General features: G+C 41.3%; 1 long non-coding RNA gene across 1 annotated transcript; it reads right to left on the bottom strand.

Moving 5' to 3' along the window:
* Nucleotides 1-8,551: 8,551 nt before the first annotated feature.
* On the bottom strand, nt 8,552-8,841 carry LOC307123106. The gene is made up of 2 exons (XR_013816128.1): nt 8,728-8,841; nt 8,552-8,603 (listed from the first exon to the last, which is right to left on the bottom strand). It is a non-coding gene; the product is annotated as an uncharacterized lncRNA (long non-coding RNA).
* Nucleotides 8,842-21,029: the final 12,188 nt, after the last annotated feature.

The following is a 21,029-nucleotide window of genomic DNA, read 5'->3' as shown; positions in this document are numbered from 1 at the left end:
CACACTAATAAAGAAAATAGATCTATCATTCTCATATGGAAAGTCCCATTAATCACTTCCTTTTTGTCCAGTATTATTAGGCTCTATGATATACTATATGCATTGATGTCAATAGACAGGTTTCCATCCAACTCATTTGCTCATTAAGTGCATTTGTACAAATTTGGCACACTCAAAAAAAAAACATTCTAATTAGAGAGCATTTCCATCAGCTCTGTTATCTCAACGAAATATCGAGTCAATCCACATAAAAGTTTTTATTCACATTAGAATATTTTATGTGAATTTTTTTCCAGTCAGGATTTCTTTTTCAAATGTACATTAAAAAGTTGGATGGAGACCCAGCTATTGCCATAGTCTGACGGACAGCAGTTTAACATTACGACTTTCATTAATTATTTAATGTCAAATTTGGTGAAGTATGGTTAAGGTATTTAGCAGACGCTTTTGTCCAAAGCGACATACAATATACAGTAGATACATACATACAATGACATATATTGAAGAAAAACAATGTAAAAGCCAATGTAATTCTAAATGTTAAGTTGTTAAAGGTGTAGCGTCCAGTCGAAAGAAGTCAGCCAACACTGATGATTTAGTGACCTTTTAATGAGTTTCTTTGCAGATCATAAACCAACGTAAGAGCTGAACACAAAATAAACAAAACAACGTGTCACTCTCACTCAAACATTAGCCATTTTCATTGACATTTTTTCAGTATGAACCAAAGCTTAACAAAACATCCTCTACACCATAAGACATAGCATACCTTGTTGCCACTTTCGACTGAGGCTATCTTCTTAATCTCTTTAACCTTTATTTTCAAGGATTCACCTTCTCTTTATTTCTAGAGATTCTTTCCTTGTCCCTTTTTCCTTTTTTTTCTTAGATCCCTCGCGCCTCTCGTAATTTCAAAATAAAAGCCAGTTTCCGCTAAACAGGAAGTGTCAAAATAAAAGCATTTAAATGTATACCGTGTACATTCGAGGTCCTTTACACTCCCACCAAATTATTTTCAGTTTTAACACACTTACATTTAAATGTAAATAATTTTAAATGAAACAATCTCTTCGATGAACAACTATTAACCTTATAAGTTTAACTGTATGTTATCTTACAGTTTTCTCTTAAGAAGATTCTAATAGTAGAACTAACTTATGAACTGGACGTTCAACCACAGACACTCTGCTCTGCCTTTCACCCTTTCTGTTCAGATTTCTGTCACCAAGAATTATTTTGACCCTCCTAACAAGTCCATCTTTGTCTGTTACTGTCTCCGAGACTCTTCCAAGCCTCCACACCGATCTTGGTTGTGTTTCGTCAGTGTCCATCACTACATCACCTACTTGAATGTTTCTCTTAGGACTGTGCCACCGTTGTCTGACCATTATGTTATGGAGATACTCCTTCCTCCAGCGGTTCCAAAATTGCTCTGCTAGGAACTGTACTTGACGCCATCTCTTCTTTCCATACAAATCCTCTCTAACGAACTTCCCAGGAGGAGGTAGAGCAGTAGTAGATTTCATGGTGATGAGGTGATTAGGAGTAAGTGGTTCCAAACTGTTTGGATCGTTCAGGTTCTCTGTTGTAAGAGGGCGACTATTCACAATCGCTGCTGCCTCATACAAAAAGGTCCGTAGGGAAGCATCATTGAGTCGAGCAGATGAGAGTGTGAGTGTAGCGTTGAGAACATTCCTCACAGTCCTTATTTGTCTTTCCCACACTCCGCCTGCATGACTTGCGTGAGGTGCATTTAAGACGAAATCACATTGCTTTTCTGCAAGAAAGGTTCTCAGTCTCTCCGCATCAACTTCCTGTAGAGCTGTAGCGAGTTCATTTTTGGCCCCTACGAAATTGGTTCCTTGGTCACACTTAATTTGCTTGACTGAGCCACGTAGTGCTATGAAGCATCGCAGTCCGTTGATAAAGGCATCGGTTGATAGGTCATCCAACATTTCTACATGAATTGCACGAGAACAAAAGCATGTAAAGAGCAGACCATATCTTTTGTTTTCTTTGCGTCCTTGTTTAATGATAAACGGCCCGAAGACATCCATGCCACAATAGGTGAAAGGTGGAGAGGGTTCTACTCTTTCTGTGGGGAGATCACTCATTTTCTGTTCTTCCACGGCTCGCCTTAGTCTCCGACAAAACACACATTGGCGAATATAGGATGCAACTGTTTGGCTCAGCCTGGGGATCCAATAGCCACTGGATCGAATCTGATTCATGGTAAAGCCTTTGCCCTGATGATGAACCCTTTCATGATGGTATGCAATTATCAGTTTTGTGACATGATGTTCTCTTGGAATGACTGTTGGATATTTGAATGAGTTAGGAAGAGATGAACTGTGTAGTCGTCCTCCCACCTTGAGAAGGCCATCACTGTCTAAAAAAGCATCAAGATGGTAAAGTTGGTTGTTCCTTGGTAATGGTCTACCTTTGCTCAGTGTTTTTATTTCCTCTTGATATACTTGTCTTTGCAGATCTTTGACAACCACGAGTTCGGCATTTTGTCGTTCATTGAAAGTAGAGTGAGCATTTGATTTGTCATTCAGTAGACGGCGTCTAAGACGTGCTACGGCACTAACTGCATGAGACCAGGATGAGAACTTTACCAGACGGTCAGTAAGGCTCATATATTCTGCAGTTTGCGTGTATAATGTTTGCACCTTTCTCACCTCAGGATCTCCGACTGGAAGCTCTGTGTTCCCATTTGCTGGAAGTTTTATTTCCTTTTCCCACAGGAATTTAGGGCCTGTGAACCAGTCGGATGAGAGCAGTCCATCTACCGTTGTTCCCCTAGATGCCTTGTCTGCGGGGTTTTCATAGGTTGAAACATAAAACCACTGTTGAGGGGTCGTGTTGTTTCGGATCTTTTGCACCCTGTTTGCAACAAATGTGTGGAAACGTCTTGCTTCATTACTTATGTATCCTATAGTGACTTTGGAGTCTGTCCAAAAGAACTCTTCCACATCGCTGTACAGTAGCTCCTCCCTGAGCATGTTACTCACTGTGACTGAGACGGTTGCAGCTGTGAGTTCTAATCTTGGGATTGTGGTGACCTTTGTGGGAGAGACGCGTGCTTTCCCCATGACAAAAACGCAGTGGACATCTCTGTCCTTATTTATCAATCTTAGATAAGAACACTGTCCGTATCCAGTGGTGCTTGCATCTGAGAAGTGATGCAGTTCTCTTTTTACCACTTCTCCAAAGTTGGTAGGCACATAACATCTAGCTATTTGCAATTTCTCCAAATTGATTAGATCCCTTTTCCAGCACTCCCACCGTGATTTCAGATGTGCAGGTAGTAGATCGTCCCACCCGGTTCCTTGTCGACACATTTCTTGTAGGATTCTTTTGCCATTGAGGAGATAAGGGGCGACGAATCCTAGAGGATCGTATATCGCTGCAACCGTGGATAATATTCCACGGCGTGTGGGAGGTTGGTCCTTCAGGGCGATGTTGAAAGTGAAACAGTCTTTTTCTATGTTCCAATGAATGCCTAGTGCTCTTTCAGTTTGTGTCTCACAGAACACAAGATCTTTAGTCTTGATGTTAGATGCATGCTCTGACTTCGGTATGCTGCTTAGAACGGCACTACTGTTGGACACAAACTTATGCAATCGCAGGCCACCTCTGGCACACAGTTCACGTGCCTCTTGAGCTAGCTGCATGCCGTCTTCCACTGTTTTCACACTCGTAACTCCATCATCCACATAAAAGTCTCTGGCTATGAACTGGGAGCCTAGTTGGAAAGTAATGTTGTTCTCTTTGGCCAGATGTTTTAACGCATAGTTAGCACAGCCTGGCGAAGAGACAGCACCAAAGAGATGCACCGTCATCCTGTACACTCGAGGTTGTGTGCTTGTGTCTCCATCTCTCCACCACAGGAAGCGAAGGTAGTTACGATCTCTCTCCTGGACTTGGAATTGATGGAACATTTTTTCTATGTCACACAGTAGAGCTATTTGATGTCGTCGAAAACGTAAAAGGACCCCTGTCAGATTGTTAATCATATCTGGACCAGCCAGGAGATGTTCGTTGAGACTGGTCCCTTTATGTTTGGCCGAGCAGTCAAAAACCACACGCAACTTTTCAGGTTTCTTAGTGTGATAGATGCCATGGTGTGGTATATACCATATCTCACCAGGGAGTCCATCATCTTCAACTTCTTCTGCTTCACCCTTTGCAATGATTTCGTTCATGTACTTAATATAATCCTCCTTGTATTTCTCGTCTCGGGTGAATTTCCTTTTGAGGTGATTAAGTCGGATTTCTGCGAGCTGTTTGTTATCAGGCATTTGTGGTCTTTCTTTAAATGGCAGTGGCATCTCATAATGCCCTTGTTTGGTTCTCTTTATGCCTTGTTGAAGTTTATCAAGGAAGACAAGATCTTCCTGAGACACTGTGATGTCATTTACACTGAGTTCTCTGAAGTCACCTTCCAGTGCACGGATTGCATCCATGGGAGTTACTGGGGGAATTTCTTTGACGATAACACGATGACAGAGGCTGCTCATCATACCTGTCTCAAGGTGGGGTTCTGAACTACCAACTATGCTCCACCCTAGGTCTGTCTGGATGGCGTATGGTTCATCATCTCCGCCTAATATTGTTTGCCTGGGTGCCAAAGCTCTGGGGCAGTTGTAGCCTATGAGGAGACTCACTTCACAGTTGAGGAGAGGAGGGATTTCATCTATGATTTGTGAAAAGTGACTCCAGCGCTTGGCTGTCTCACAGGTTGGTATGTTTTCACGATTGGCTGGTATGTAATCTTTTGTGTATGCATGAGACAGTTTGATGATCGTTTTTGAACTGTAGCCTCTTACGAGGAGATCAGTCACCCTTCCACTATTTACAACAGTGTTCTTTCCCATCATAGTGGTTAGTTTTAGTTTCACTGGAGACACCTCGGCTTGAAGTTCACGACTAACATCCTGGTCAATAAAAGCAGTATCACTCTGCGTGTCTAACAATGCATATACAAGTTTTTCTTGGCATGGGTTTGCAGCAGATGACACCCACACTGGAACTATCATTGAGGTACTGACAGACTGTCCTTCTCTGGCAACATGGAGTGACATGGCGGGTGTTGTCGCTAATGTGTGATTCTGTGTTGTATCTTCCATGTTCACGTGCCTTTGTCCTTTCAGATCTTTATAGTAGTTCTCATCATGAAGGTAAGTTGGGTGTCTTTTAGTGCAAATGTCACAGGTGAGGCGGTGTCTACAGTCCTTTGCACTATGACCTTGTCTCAAACATCCGTAACACAATTTATTGTCTTTAACACATGTCCTTCTATCTTCCAGGGACATTTTCATGAAGTTTGGACATTTGTGAAGCTGGTGTGTGCCTTCGCAGAATATGCATGGAGGTCTCATGTACGTTTTGGTTGCTGGTTGTTTGTCAGTTTGCACTGTAGTCTTCATGTTAAATGCACTTGCCTTATTCCTTTTAATGTCCTTTAGATTCCTTTTATCGTTGGTTGATTCAAGAGAGCGAATCGCATGGATGGAAGTTACTGGGTTGCAGGCAACTTCTAGCCTGGTTTTACCAGACTCTCGTACATTTCATTTGTACATAGAGTCTGGCCACTCTCCATTGACAAGCGTTTACTTCCTTGAAGGCGGGTTCTCTGTTGAAGTTTAAAACTATTGGATCTGCCAAGAGTCACTCTGGATCTGCCTAACCAATCACTAACGTTTGGTCGTGACGTATGTCAGGCGCCGTTCGCCTTTGATTCTCACATTAACGGAGCACACCACCTCAGTGTCAGTGATAAAACCTCGTGCATTCGGATTGTTATTTATTCACGGTGGAGAGGAGAGTTTTGTGATCGGAACGCGCTGCTCTCGTGGTGCATATCTCGTGCAATCAATAACATGATTGTATGCTGTCAATAAAATGTCATATATGATAAGAATAAATGCTGCCTTGAATAACAGCCCAATTCAAATGTTTACTTGCTTTTCTTCTTTTATTTTTTGAGCGGTGGTGAAATATTTTGCTCTTGTAAACACTTGCCAGAAATACAAGTCTAGAAATGCAAATTACAGCTCACGCAACCGCACAGAGGGTCTATAAAGGATATAAACAGTGAGTTTTGAAGTGATATATTCTTGAAAACTCAGATGTGAATTCGGACAGCAATTACATTACTACACGACCTTGGTGTTTGTCAAAAGTCGATAATTCAGCCTGGATAATTCAGCAACTCCTTCACCACTAACGGAGCGAGCTGGAAAAGACTTTTCCCGGACCACAACATCAGCAGTACAGCAGTGTTTGTTCTTGCTCCGTGTACGGGAGTTCGTTTGTTCAGGGAAGAAGGAGGCGGGAACCGGCGAACGTTTAACAACTTTTAATCAAATAATAAACACAAAATGAAAGTAAAAGCGGCAGCCCCTCACGGAGGACTGCCGCGCACAAACATAACAAAACCCAACTTAAAATCCAGGCCTAGTCCTCTCTCGTCCTTCACCGGTGTCGCTCGTCCTTATGCCTCCGTGCTCCCTCATGAGAGGACTCGAGACCGGTGTGTCTCAATCACGCACACCGGTCTCGCTCGCTCGTCCACCTCGCCACACTTTTAACTTCTGGACATTCGTCAGTGCTACCACACACTCGCATCTTTCACCGCCGCCACTGAAACTACAACTCAAACTAGCGCATGACATCAACGTCATCGCTCTCAGCCACTCCCTCTGTTCGCTGATTGGACCGGTAAAAAATTGTTCGGGGGAAAACCTAAGCATACACCGCAGTCCCAGACGTAGTACTGAAGGAAAATGAAAATTGAGCGGAAGTACGTAGGAGGGCGGAGCCAGGCTAGGCAACTTCTGCTTCTAGGGACAGGAATGTGGCGAAATCACTGAAGCTGGGAAAGTCTTTGCCCTCCATTAGTGTCTTTGTAACTTGACGATTCCACCTGGCGGCTGTCCATTCGGGTAGTTTTTGTAACAATTTTTGATTTTCGTCGCAGTCGTTTAGGATTTCCAATCCTTTTACATGAGGCATGGCACGCATGCATGCATTTACAAAATCTGCGAAGTTTCTCAATCCTTCAGCATCCTTTGAGTATATTTTTGGCCAGCAGGACAGTTTCTCTCTGTATGCTTTCTGGATAACAAATGTCTGACCATATCGTTGGTTGAGCCTTTCCCAAGCATCTTGGTAAGCTTCTTCGTCATTTCTATAAAAAGTTCCCTCAAGGCATTTACGCGCCGGACCGCTCACGTATCTTTTTAAATAGTACAGTTTATCTGCAGCAGAGATGCCCTTTTGGTCAATTAGTGACATGAAGGTGGATTTCCATTCAATAAAATCAATTGGTTCACCGTTGAATACTACTGGCTCTGGGGTAGGAAGTCTATTCATCATTATACTTTCCTGAACGGCCCTTGCAAGCTGAGTGACACTGGGAGGCTCTGACAGCATGGATGAGTTAGACAGGGGTGATGCAGAGGGTTGTGGTGTGTAATTTGGGTTCACCTGTTCTCTCTTGATTGGCTGAGCATCATCCATTTGTTTTATTTCTCTGTCATAGGCTTCCAGCTTGGCTCGGGCTGCCTTTACATCCCTTTCAGCGCGCAGACGTTCTAGCTCAGTTTTCTGTATTTCTATTTCTTTCTTATGTTGTTCCTCTAGATCCTTTATCCTTTCTTTTTGCCTCCTTTCTTCTTGGGCTATCTTATATTCAGCTTCTCTTGCCGCTAGTTCTGCAGCTGCATCAACCCGTTTTGATGCAAGGTATGATGATGATGAGCGGTGGGAGATACTTGAGTTTGCAGCAGTGGAACCGTATATGGAGAGTGCATATTCACGATCTAAAAGCTCACGTAGACGGCCTCTTTCACGTTCTGCGTCAAAATCTCCATCAATGCCAGTTAATCTTTCTAAGATTATTTTCACAATGTCACAAGTTACTGATTCGCATGCATCAATTTTTCTCCGTAAATCAGTTGATGGTGCTACATAGCTTCTCATCTCAGTGTAAAGTCTCATGACATCATCCCTTCCTTTCTCCAGATCATCTGCCAGTGATGACAGCTGTATTTCAGTTACGTCTGACTTTAATCTTTCTCTTGTCGCACGTGCTTGTGCTTTCCACTGTTCATACAAATTCACAAGTCTTCTTTCCTTTTTACTTGCTTCTTCTCTTTGATATTCAAGCATCCTTTCTGTTGGTGTTTTGATTCTTTCAGAGCGGCGAGCTACATCTGACATGCTCTGGGTTTTATTCTGTAGATCAGCCAACAGTTTTTCTTTACATTTTATTTTTTCCTTTATGTCTTGCCTTTTATTCTCACTTTCGTTTTGAAGTAGGTGTTTACATTCTTCAATTTCCTTTTGTATATCAAGAATGTGTTCATTGATGTCACTTGAAATTACAGATGGAATCTGTGAGTCTTCCATTTGCAGACTTTATGTACCTTTCAATTTCCCGACCAACTTCTGCCACCTGCTGGCTATTTGTCGCGTTGCATGGCGGCGAACGGGCAAGCTCTTACTGTAGCGTCCAGTCGAAAGAAGTCAGCCAACACTGATGATTTAGTGACCTTTTAATGAGTTTCTTTGCAGATCATAAACCAACGTAAGAGCTGAACACAAAATAAACAAAACAACGTGTCACTCTCACTCAAACATTAGCCATTTTCATTGACATTTTTTCAGTATGAACCAAAGCTTAACAAAACATCCTCTACACCATAAGACATAGCATACCTTGTTGCCACTTTCGACTGAGGCTATCTTCTTAATCTCTTTAACCTTTATTTTCAAGGATTCACCTTCTCTTTATTTCTAGAGATTCTTTCCTTGTCCCTTTTTCCTTTTTTTTTCTTAGATCCCTCGCGCCTCTCGTAATTTCAAAATAAAAGCCAGTTTCCGCTAAACAGGAAGTGTCAAAATAAAAGCATTTAAATGTATACCGTGTACATTCGAGGTCCTTTACAAAAGGGTTAGTTCACCCAAAAAAATTTAATCCTGTCATTAATTCCTCTTTAAAACCCGTAAGACCTTCGTTCATCTTCAGAACACAAATGAAGATCACCAGTTTGCATACCGAGCCAAACGATCCACAGAGGATGCAATCTGCTCTGCCCTTCATCCAGCCCTTACCCACCTGGACAAAAAAGACACATATGTGAGAATGCTATTCATAGACTTCAGTTCAGCATTCAACACAATAATTCCACAACAACTCATCTACAAACTTGACAAACTAGGACTAAGTACTTCACTCTGCAACTGGCTATTGGACTTCCTCAGTCAGAGGCCTCAAGTAGTGCGTGTGGGCAACAACACCTCAAACAGCACCACACTGAGCACAGGGGCCCCTCAGGGCTGCGTGCTCAGTCCGCTGCTCTTCACACTGCTGACACACGACTGCACAACAACTCATAACACAAATCACATTATCAAGTTTGCGGACGACACAACTCTGGTGGGTCTCATCACCAAGGGAGACGAGACTCACTACAGGAACGAGGTAGACCTTCTGACCACATGGTGCAGAAACAACAACCTCCTGCTGAACGTCAGCAAAACCAAAGAGATCATTGTTGACTTCCGGAGAGGTCACACCGAACACCTGCCACTGTCCATCGACGGTGCCGATGTGGAGAGAGTGAGCAGCACCAAATTCCTGGGGGTGCACATCAGTGAAGACCTCTCCTGGACCACCAACACTGTATCTCTGGTGAAGAAGGCTCAGCAGCGTCTCTACTTCCTGCGCAGACTCAGACGGGCAAGTGCTCCACCACCCATCATGAGCACTTTCTACAGAGGCACCATTGAGAGCATCCTTTCCAGCTGCATCACTGTGTGGGGCGGGAGCTGCACTGAATACAACAGGAAAGCTCTTCAGCGCATAGTTAACACAGCCGGAAAGATCATTGGTGCCCCACTCCCCTCCCTGAATGACATTTACTCCACCCGCCTCATCCGCAAAGCGACCACAATTGTGAGCGACACAAGTCATCCAGCTCACAATCTGTTCAGCCTCCTGCCATCTGGGAAGAGGTACAGGAGCCTCCACTCCCGCACCACCAGACTCAGCAACAGCTTCACCCACCATGCTGTTAGGATGCTGAAGTCTCTCCCCTCAGCCCCCCCCCCCCGGAACTGTCTTTTGCACTACCATGACATTTGCACATTTGCACAATTGCACATTTACACAAACTGTCTTTGCACTACATGCCACTTACAGACTTATTTTTATTTTATTCTAATTTAAATGTCTATTTATCTATTAACATTAAACTCTAGTTTTAGTTTCTTTTTATTAGTTTTTTTTTATTTTTTAACTTTAGTCTATTTTTAACCTATATGTCTTGTCTTCACTGTGGGATGGAGGGAAACGTAATTTCGATTGCTTTGTATGTCTGGAACATGTGAAGAATCGACAATAAAGCTGACTTTGACTTTTGACTTTGACTTTGAAGATATTTCTGATGAAAACCGAGAGCCCTCTGACCCCTGCATAGACAGCAATGTAACGAACACTTTCAAGGGCCAGAAAGGAAATAAAGACGTCGTTAAAATAGTCCATGTGACTCCAGTGGTTTAACCTTAATGTTATTAAGCCACGAAAATACTTTTTGTGCGCAATAAAACAAAAAAATTACTTAATTCAACAATTTCTTCTAGCCTGTGTCAGACTCTTACGCTGTTCACATATTGCAAACAGTGCAGCGTTTTCAGAACGCTGGCTTACCATTGGCCGACACTGTTCACGTGAGCACCACGACGCATGTGCACAAGTCGTTCTGCCGTAGAACTAGGAAGTCTAACACAGATGAGAAGAAATTGTTCAATAAAGTCATTTTGTTTGTTTTTTGCGCCTAAAAATAATTATCGTCGCTTCGTAAAATTAAGGTTGAACTACTGGAGTCACATGGAAGATTTTAACGACGTCTTTATTTCCTTTCTGGCCCTTGAAAGTGTTCGTTACATTGCTGTCTATGCAGGGGTGAGAGAGCTCTCGGTTTTCATCAGAAATATCTTCATTTGTGTTCTGAAGATGAACGAAGGTCTTATGGGTTTGGAACGACATGAGGAATTAATGACAGGATTTACATTTTTGGGTGAACTAACCCTTTAACAACTTAACATTTAGAATTACATTGGCTTTTACAATGTTTTTCTTCAATATATGTCATTGTATGTATGCATCTACTGTATATTGTGTCGCTTTGGACAAAAGCATCTGCTAAATACCATAACCATACTTTATGACTTTCATTAATTAATTAATGTCAAATTTTGTGATGTTAAACTGCTGTCTGTCAGACTCTTCTGTTTAAATAAATGTCCTGCAGGGGAATGAATACCAACTCTAGATAGAACAGACACTTAACGACAATAGCTGGGTCTCCATCCAACTTTTTAATGTACATTTTAACCATTTGAAAAAGAAATCCTGACTGGAAACTGTTCAAATTCACATAAAATATTCTAATGTGAAGTTGTTGTAATATATAAATTGTTAATGTTAAATACATCAAGGTAGTTTTCTTCTATGAGCAAGTAGGAATTAGGTAACTTTTTATTTTTTTACACTGTATTCATCAACAGATATGAAAACTTGAAACTTTTTTTTTTTTTCTCTCTCTCTCTCTCCCAGGCGGGCAGCAAAGCAGAGAAGAGACACAGGCTCAACACAACTGTCTGCACCCTCTTAAGAACTCCTGGACTTTTGAGTTGATGGGCTAGTAGTGGTGTGAGCCTTTACAGTAAACCCCCCACCTCCCCCCTGATGATGGGCTCTCTGGACATCTGGAAATGAGCTGGATTCTCCCGTGAGACTGTAACTTTTATAAGTGTGTAATGTGTTGTTGCATAGTGTGTTAATAAAACAAAGAAAAGAGGCCATTGTATTGTTGTTAATTGCGGAAGACAGAAAATTACAGTATTTTATTGTAATATTTACAAATAACAGGAATATTTCATTGTAATTCTGTCCTGTAAAATTACAGGAAATTCCTGGCAACTGAGTTGCAGTAAATTTACAGGAAATTATAATAAATTACAGCATTTTACTGTAATAATCACAGTAGTATTGCTGTATAAATACAGTACTTTATTGTATTAAAAAAACAGGAAAAATACTGTATCTTACTTGCTGTAAATTTACGGCAACTAGTTGCCAGGAATTTCCTGTAAAATTACAACAAATTTTTAACAGTGCACACTAAACTCTATTGGAGTTAGGCAACACGTGTCAGGAGCCACTCATCGCCATAATCATACTTTAGACCTAATATTGTCACATGGAATAAATGTTGATACCGTTGAAATTCTGCAGCAGAGCGATGACATCTCAGATCATTACTTAGTATCATGTATACTTAATTTAGCTAAGGTTGCAAAGCCGCCCCCTCGCTTTAAAAATGGCAGGACAATCACTGCCGCTACTAAAGATTGCTTTTTAAATAATCTTCCTCATCAGTATCATCTGCTCAGCATCCCAGATAGTATAGGGGAACTCGATGTTGCAACATAAACTATTGACTCTCTCTTTTCCAGTACTTTAGACACAGTTGCTCCTCTGCGCTTAAAGAAGATTAAATAAAATAGTCCAACGCCGTGGTACAACGACCACACCCGGGCCCTTAAAACAGCAGCCAGAAAAATGGAGCGCAGCTGGAAGAAAACAAAATTAGAGGTATTTCGTAATTCGTGGAAAGAGCACATGATCACATACAGAAAGGCCGTAAAAACTGCTAGATCTGCTTATTTCTCAACTCTCTTGGAAGAAAACAAACACAACCCAAGGTATTTATTCGATACAGTGGCTAAATTAACCAAAAATAAAGCTTCAACTTCTGATGATTGTAAACAGCACAGCAGTAATGACTTTATGAACTTCTTCACATGTAAGATTGATAATATTAGGAAAAAAATTTTAACCATGCAGCCGTCTACTACAGCATCACATCAGACAGAGCATTGTAGTGTCACTGAGGAAAAATTACACTCATTCACTGCTATAGGAGAAGAAGAATTGGCTAAACTCGTTAAATCATCTAAATCAACAACATGTATGCTCGACCCTATACCAACTAGGCTATTAAAAGAGATGCTACCAGAGGTCATAGATCCTCTTCTTAATATCATTAATTCATCTTTGTCATTAGGATATGTACCGAAAACTTTTAAGTTGGCTATTATTAAACCACTTATTAAAAAACCGCAACTTGATCCTACAGATTTAGTCAATTATAGACCAATCTCAAATCTACCCTTTCTGTCAAAAATACTTGAAAAGGCAGTGTCTTCACAATTATGTTCCTTTTTAGAAAGAAATGGTATCTGTGAGGATTTCCAGTCAGGATTTAGACCGTATCATAGTACTGAGACTGCTCTCATCAGAGTTACAAATGATTTACTCTTATCATCCGATCATGGCTGTATCTCTCTATTAGTGTTACTCGATCTTAGCGCTGCATTTGATACTATCGACCACAACATTCTTTTGAATAGACTCGAAAATTATGTAGCTATTAGTGGAATTGCATTATCATGGTTTAAATCATACCTATGCGACCGTTATCAGTTTGTAGTAGTAAATGAAGATATGTCACACCGATCGCAAGTTCAGTATGGAGTACCACAAGGCTCAGTGCTAGGACCGCTACTCTTCACCCTGTACATGCTACCACTGGGAGATATCATTAGGAAGCATGGCGTTAGTTTTCATTGTTATGCTGACGATACTCAGCTCTATATTTCTTCACGCCCTGAAGAAACTTACCAATTCACAAGATTAACGGAATGCATAGCTGATATAAAACTTTGGATGACCGGTAATTTCTTGCAACTCAATTCAGAAAAAACAGAATTTTTAATTATTGGACAAAAAAGCTCCACAAGTAGTAACCTAGAATACTGTCTAACACTTGATGGCTGTTCTGTCAAGTCCTCGTCGTCAGTGAGGAACCTGGGTGTGCTCTTTGATACCAATCTTTCGTTTGAAAGCCACGTTTCTAGCATCTGTAAAACTGCTTTCTACCATCTTAAAAATATATCTAAATTACGGCACATGCTCTCAATGCAAAATGCTGAACAGTTAGTTTATGCGTTCATGACCTCAAGGTTAGATTATTGTAATGCTCTACTGGGTGTTTGCCCTGCTCGCTTAATAAATAAACTCCAGCTGGTCCAAAACGCAGCAGCTCGAGTTCTTACTAGAACCAGGAAGTATGACCATATTAGCCCAGTTCTGTCAACACTGCACTGGCTGCCTATTAAACATCGCATACATTTTAAAATCTTACTTATTACTTACAAAGCACTAAATGGTTTAGCTCCCCAATACTTGAGCGAGCTCTTAACATATTATACTCCATCACGTCTACTGCGGTCTCAAAACTCTGGCCAGTTGATCATACCGAGAATATCCAAATCAACTGCAGGCGGTCGATCCTTTTCCTATTTAGCACCTAAACTCTGGAACAGTCTTCCTAACATTGTTCGGGAAGCAGACACACTCTGTCAGTTTAAATCTAGACTAAAAACACATCTCTTTACTGTGGCATACACATAAAATCACTTTTTCAATGAAATGATTGTTAGGCTGCATTAACTAGGTCAGCCGGAACCGGGAACACTTCCCATAACACCTGATGTACCCATTACATCATCAGAAGAATGGCATCTACGCTAATGATAGTCTCTCTGTTTTATCCCGAGGTTTACTGCAGTCAGCCGGATCCAGGCCGTATCCAGTTCAGATGGTGGACCTGCGCCCAGAGAAGACCAACACAGGCCCCCGAAGTGTCTGAGAGACCATGATTAGACGCCCCCTGAAACTGCCTCATCGACACGGCATCTCAATAAACCCGTCTCCAGCGTGTTGACTCAGATTGTTCGAATATTACAATTAAATAATACTTAAATCGATATGTCATCCTCAATAAACCCGTCTCCAGCGTGTTGCCTCCGATCATTCGAATATTGCACTTTAATAATTATTTATTCAACATCATCCTCAATAAACCCGTCTCCAGCATGTTGCCCCCGGTCCCTCGAATATTCTGATCTATTATGACCTCCGAGCTGTAAAGCTGCCAGAATAATAATAATAATACGCTGTTTGTTAATTGGCCAGAGGAGAACTGGCACCCCGACTGAGCCTGGTTTCTCCCAAGGTTTATTTTCTCCATTAGGTCACCTAATGGGGTTTTGGTTTCCTTGCCACTGTTGCCTCTGGCTTGGCGTGCTCAGTTGGGGACATTATTATTTAGATTTATTTCGATGTTTAGTTGAAAAATTTAAACAAAATTAACCATTTAAACTAAATTACTGATCGAATTATTGATCTAACGCCCACACTGTCACTGTATGATACTTGAAATGTTTCCAGAATGGCTATACAGCTGATTAAAATTATGCTGCATTATTTTCCTGTTTAACACTGTAAAGCTGCTTTGAAACAATCTACATTGTTAAAAGCGCTATATAAATAAAGTTGACTTGACTGACTTGACTTGACTTGACTAGTCCCAGTCCCGACCAGTAGAATCAATACATTTACGAAGCATTTTTTTTTATGTCTGATTAAATCTTCTGTGAGCCCATCAGTTTGAGGATGGTAGGGTGTCGTACGCAGACTCAGCAACTGGTAGACCTGCTTCAGGAGATTGGACATAAAATTGGTCCCTTGGTCAGAAAGAATTTCGGCAGGTAACCCGACTCTGGAAAAGAACTGGACTAAACAGGTTGCAATGTATTTGGCTTTGATAGACTTTAAAGGAAATACCTCTGGGTACCTCGTAGCATAATTGGTGATGACCAATAGAAATCGGTTACCTGCACGGCTCTTTTCCACCGGGCCAACGACGTCTTTTAATTCATGCTGTGGTTTTCTTCCTCCCCAGGTGGCCAGCCCAATTGAATTGAATGACTCAAGTGAAGAACAACCTCCCGCGCATCCTGCGGGACCATCAGCTGCTTCACAGATCCAACCTGGCGGTAAAGTATGCCCTGTTCAACTACATAACGCACATAAAAACAAGCTTTGCTTGTTTCCTTTGGCGTCTGGATTTTTTTGACTTTGGGGCACCCATCTCCAAGTCGGTATCATAAAAGGGCAGTGCCGACAGAGTCTGCATGGTTTCCTCTGGCTGCTTTGCCATGGCTCTGGTTAGCACCACATTGCACTGCTGCAAAGGCCGGACTAGATCGAGGAGTACTGGTAAGTCACGACCCAGAACTACGGGATAAGGAAGATTATCTGCTACCCCGACCTCTAACAGGTAGGTTTGACCTTCTACCCCAATGTATAGGTCTGCAGTGGGCACCATGCGTTCCTCCCCATGAACGCAGCAGATGGGTAATTTGTTAAAGGGCCTGACTAGAGATGGAGCCACAAACTTCCTGTTCACCAAGGTCTGGTTACTCCCAGTATCAATTAGGGCTTTCAATTCCTTACCATTGACGGTCATGGTTCTTGTCTCTAGCAGTACATTTGGCTTGTTTACCTCCGCTGACCCACCTCTAGGAACATAGCAAACATTGGTAAGTTTAGCTGCATTTTGTGGGCAGGCTGGCCTTGTGTGGCCTTCTTGTCCACACTGGAAGCAAACAACTGGTCCTTTTAAAATTTTATGTGATTTACTTTCTGGATGATCTCCCTTGGGAGACTTACCCGACCCAGCCACAGGTTTCTGATGGGACTGAGGATGGAACAATAAAAGTCCCATCAATAAAACATGAGGATCCAGGATTTTTATCTATATAATGGACTTCAATGGGCTCCAAATGGTTCACGGTCCAAATGACAGTTTCAGTACAGCTTCAAAGGGCTTTAAACGATACCAGACGATACCAGACGACAAATGTGATCATCTCTGAGCTCCGCCATAACTTCCGCTAAGTGAGGTAAAAATACGAGCGTGATCATAGATATATTGATTGTAGGTGCCTCATTCTGCTGATCTGTGCTTGCACTAATGAGGCATCTACGATCAATATATCTATGACCACGCTCGTATTTTTACCTCACTTAGCGGAAGTTATGGCGGAGCTCAGAGATGATCACGTTCGTCTGATAAGAGGTAAGATAATAGCATAAATACTGCTCGGTTTCTCGCAGAAACTGATCGTTTCGCTAGATAAGACCCTTATTCATCGTCTGGTATCGTTTGGTATCGTTTAAAGTCCTTTGCAGCTGTACTCAAACATTTGGACCTTGAACCGTTTGGAGCCCATTGAAGTTTGGAGCCCATTATATGGAGAAAAATCCTGGAATGTTTTCATCCAAAACCTTAATTTCTTTTTGACTGAAGAAAGAAAGACACAGACATCTTGGAGGACATGGGGTGAGTAAATTATCAGCAAAAGTTTATTTAAAAGTGAACCAATCCTTTAACTGTGATGATGATTGACAGGGCAGTTTAAACAGTGACGGGATGCATGTAACTAGTCCGTTATAGATGACGAAGTATGTCCCAAAGCTTGCATATTCTTCTGCTACACACTCAAAAGTATGTACTTTTTCTTCACAAAAAGAGTACATACTTTTATGTCGTAGTATAAGAAGGCGAAATGGGATGCAGCACCAGTCTGAGGCTGCACAGTACGCTCAGCCATCAGGAAGTGAGTGCTTCTAATTGACTTCACTTTTCTCCGATGAAGTCCAAAGTCTGCTTTGAGTACAGAGAAGCAGGTCTGATTGTGCTCTCAGAAACATGGCTGCATCCTGGTATAGCCAGCTCGCAGTTTGAACTGGATGGCTTCTCCCTGGTTCAGGCTGATCGCTCGGCAGCATCGGGCAAGAACCAAGGTGAGGTTGTATGTGTGTTTGTGAATGATAACTGGTGCACCCAGTTCACTGTAAGATCCATAACATGTAGCCCCGATATTGAACTGATTTGTTGAAGCTTAAAGGTCCCATGGCATGGCTTTTTTCTATTATTTTATAATGTTTCCTGAGGTTTACCTATATTGTTAGTATGATTTTTACATCATAAAATGTCATAATTTAGAAATAAAAGGCATTTTTTTCTATACTGATGTTTGCCCTGTGGCTGAATGCCCTGTTTCAAGAGGCGTGTCTGATGTGAGACTTCAGTAAAAACGCCCACTGTTGTGATTGGCTGACATCTTTGCATTTTAAATGAGTATCAGATCTTGTAGCGGAGGGGGCGTGGTTTAAGGAGGTCTACCAGGCACGAGCAGGCACGAGCCTGCTGCCAGAGAGACGGATGGACCGGAGTTCACTTCTCATCAGTTCTCAGCATGTCTCAGTTCAGTGAACTGTTGTAGTTACTAGCATATACTTCAGGTTATTAGTTTATTTCTAGTCGGAGGGACTGTTACTCATGTCAGAAAGTTAGTAACTTTAGTAAATTATGGATCAGCGCTGACTGGAGACGCGAACCGTTTAGAACGATTCAGTCCGATTTGGTGAACTGATTCGGTTCACTAAAAAGAACCAGTTCAAAAGAATGATTAGTTCACGAACCGGACATCACTAATGTACCAGAGACGGAGCGATTGCTAACAAAGTTATTTATAGTAACTACTGAGTTGTGAGAGCGCTGTCAGCGTGAGTTTATTTTGTGTGTATCTGAGAGTTCAGAATAAACACGAGTCCCAGTCACACCGAGTCCGTCTTCATCATTATTCTACCAACTTTGTAACACATGCAATGTACCATTACAGCTGTCGAGATGAACGAGTTACGAGTAAGTTTTGATTATAGCATTATTTTTAGATATTTTCCTATCATATGAAAAGTGTCAGTGACAGGCATTGAGTACACAGCGCAAACAAAGACACACAACAGGGCAGTAATCGAATGTAATCCAGTTTATTGTGGGGCTAGGCACAGTATGCACATTTTAGAACAGATAGACGCGACGAGGACATACAAAAACATGGACTCACAAGATAGAAAACACGAAAACACTGTTCTGTCAGGAGAGAGTGAAGCCGCAGCGTGTGCACGAATAATAAATAATTAGCTACACATAAGAAATCACTGATCACAGATCAGAAGGAACTGAAAAAAGACTTCTGTTTTCATTTGTACATCCAAACACTGAGAAACTGCCAGCATTCACTCGTTCACAAGCCATGATCTCTTGAGGACAAATATGGCGCTTGCATGGGCGTGCCAAATTCTCTGGGCGGAGGAAAGGGAGGTAAGCGTTCCTGTTATGACTTCATAACAGGAAAATTCCAGATCAGCTCGTCTGGGCTGTCATTTTCTCAAAGGCAGAGAGAGACAGCCAGAACTCTGTTTACACCGATCAAAATTTCTAGCCACTTGGGGACAATATTCAGGCTAGGGGAACTCATATTAATGTTGAAAAACCTCATAAAATGAAAATTTCATGCCATGGGACCTTTAAGGCCGTTCTATCTACCCAGAGAGTTCGGTAATATCATCCTATGTGGGGTTTATGTTCCATCCTCTGGCAATGCAGTAAGAGCAGCGGAGCATGTTAATGATTGTGTTCAACAACAACTTTTACACTCACCTAATGCACCTGTGTTCATATTAGGTGACTTCAACCATTGTAAATTGGAACTGTCACCACCTGGATTTGAACAATATGTTAAGTGTGGCACAAGAGATAACAAAATCCTCGATAAATGTTATGGGAATGTCAAAAGGGCTTATACTGCTAAACCAAGGCACCCATTAGCGACCTCTGACCACAATACAGTGTATTTAATTCCTACATATAGGACAGTTTTAAAAAGTTCGAAACCAGTCACCAAAGAGGTTCTTGTGTGGTCTAAAAATAATATTGAATCCCTGAAGGGTTGTTTTCTATGCACTGATTGGGATGTTTTTAATAGCGCTGACCTTGATGAAACAACTGAAGTAATAACCAATTATGTAAACTTTTGTACGGACAATGTAGTTACTAAAAAGCAAGTTGTCATCTATCCAAATAACAAAGTTTATATTACTAAAGAGATAAAGCATTGTATTAATAGGAAAAAAAGTGGCGTTTAGAAATGGTGATCGTGCTGAATTAAAATCCGTGCAGAAAGAACTGAATCAGTTACTAAGAGCCGCTAGGAAAAAACAAAAAAATATTCTAGAAGAGAATTTCAATCAACCTATTACTAAAAGGATGTGGAATTCGATAAAAAAACATAACCAATATGCAGCCGGCGCGGAAAATGTTCCTCTCGAGTGATGACACACAAAAAGCAGATGATTTGAAAGGTTTCTTCTTAAGATTTGATACTCAAAATTATGATCAAGAATGTAGTAAGGAACTGAGTTCTATATCGACCACTGATTTAGAGGATAACAGGTTGTTGATTGATGGTGGTTATGTTAAATCGCTATTTAAACAAATGTGCCCAAAGAAATCCGTTGGACCTGATGGCATTTCGTCCTTTTTATTAAAAGTTTGTGCAGAGGAATTATCTCCGGTATGGTGCCCGATATTTCAAAGATCGATTGATTCCGGGGTAGTCCCGGTAATCTGGAAAATGTCCATTATAATTCCTGTGCCAAAAATAGCCCGTCCTGTCGAGAATAATGAGTTTAGACCAATTGCCCTTACGTCAGTGGTGATGAAATGTCCTGAGAAATGTATGGTGTCAATGTTAAGAGAAAATGTTCACAGTCACCTAGATTCACTTCAATTTGCTTATAAGAAAGGAAAAGGAACAGGTGATGCTATCAATAGTTTGATGCATTTGGTTTTAAATCACCTATAGGATTCAGATGCTTATGCACGAGCACTTTTCATTGATTTTAGTTCAGCTTTTAACACTATACAACCACATGTCTTAATTAAAAAGTTAAAGCAATTAGATGTAAATCCCACGATTATACAGTGGTACCACTCCTTTTTAACAAATAGAACTCAGAGAGTAAAAGTAAATACAAGTTTATCACAAGTAAAATACAGTAGCACTGGTGTTCCTCAGGGCTGTGTTAGTTCACCAGTTCTTTTTACATTATACACTAATGAGTGCTCAAGTAAGCACCCACAGAACTATATTCTAAAGTACTCGGATGACACAGTAATTTTAAGCCTGTTGAAAAA

Source organism: Gobio gobio, assembly GCF_949357685.1.
Source record: "Gobio gobio genome assembly, chromosome: 3".
Taxonomy (NCBI): domain Eukaryota; kingdom Metazoa; phylum Chordata; class Actinopteri; order Cypriniformes; family Gobionidae; genus Gobio; species Gobio gobio.
This window is presented reverse-complemented; position numbering and strand designations above follow the sequence as displayed.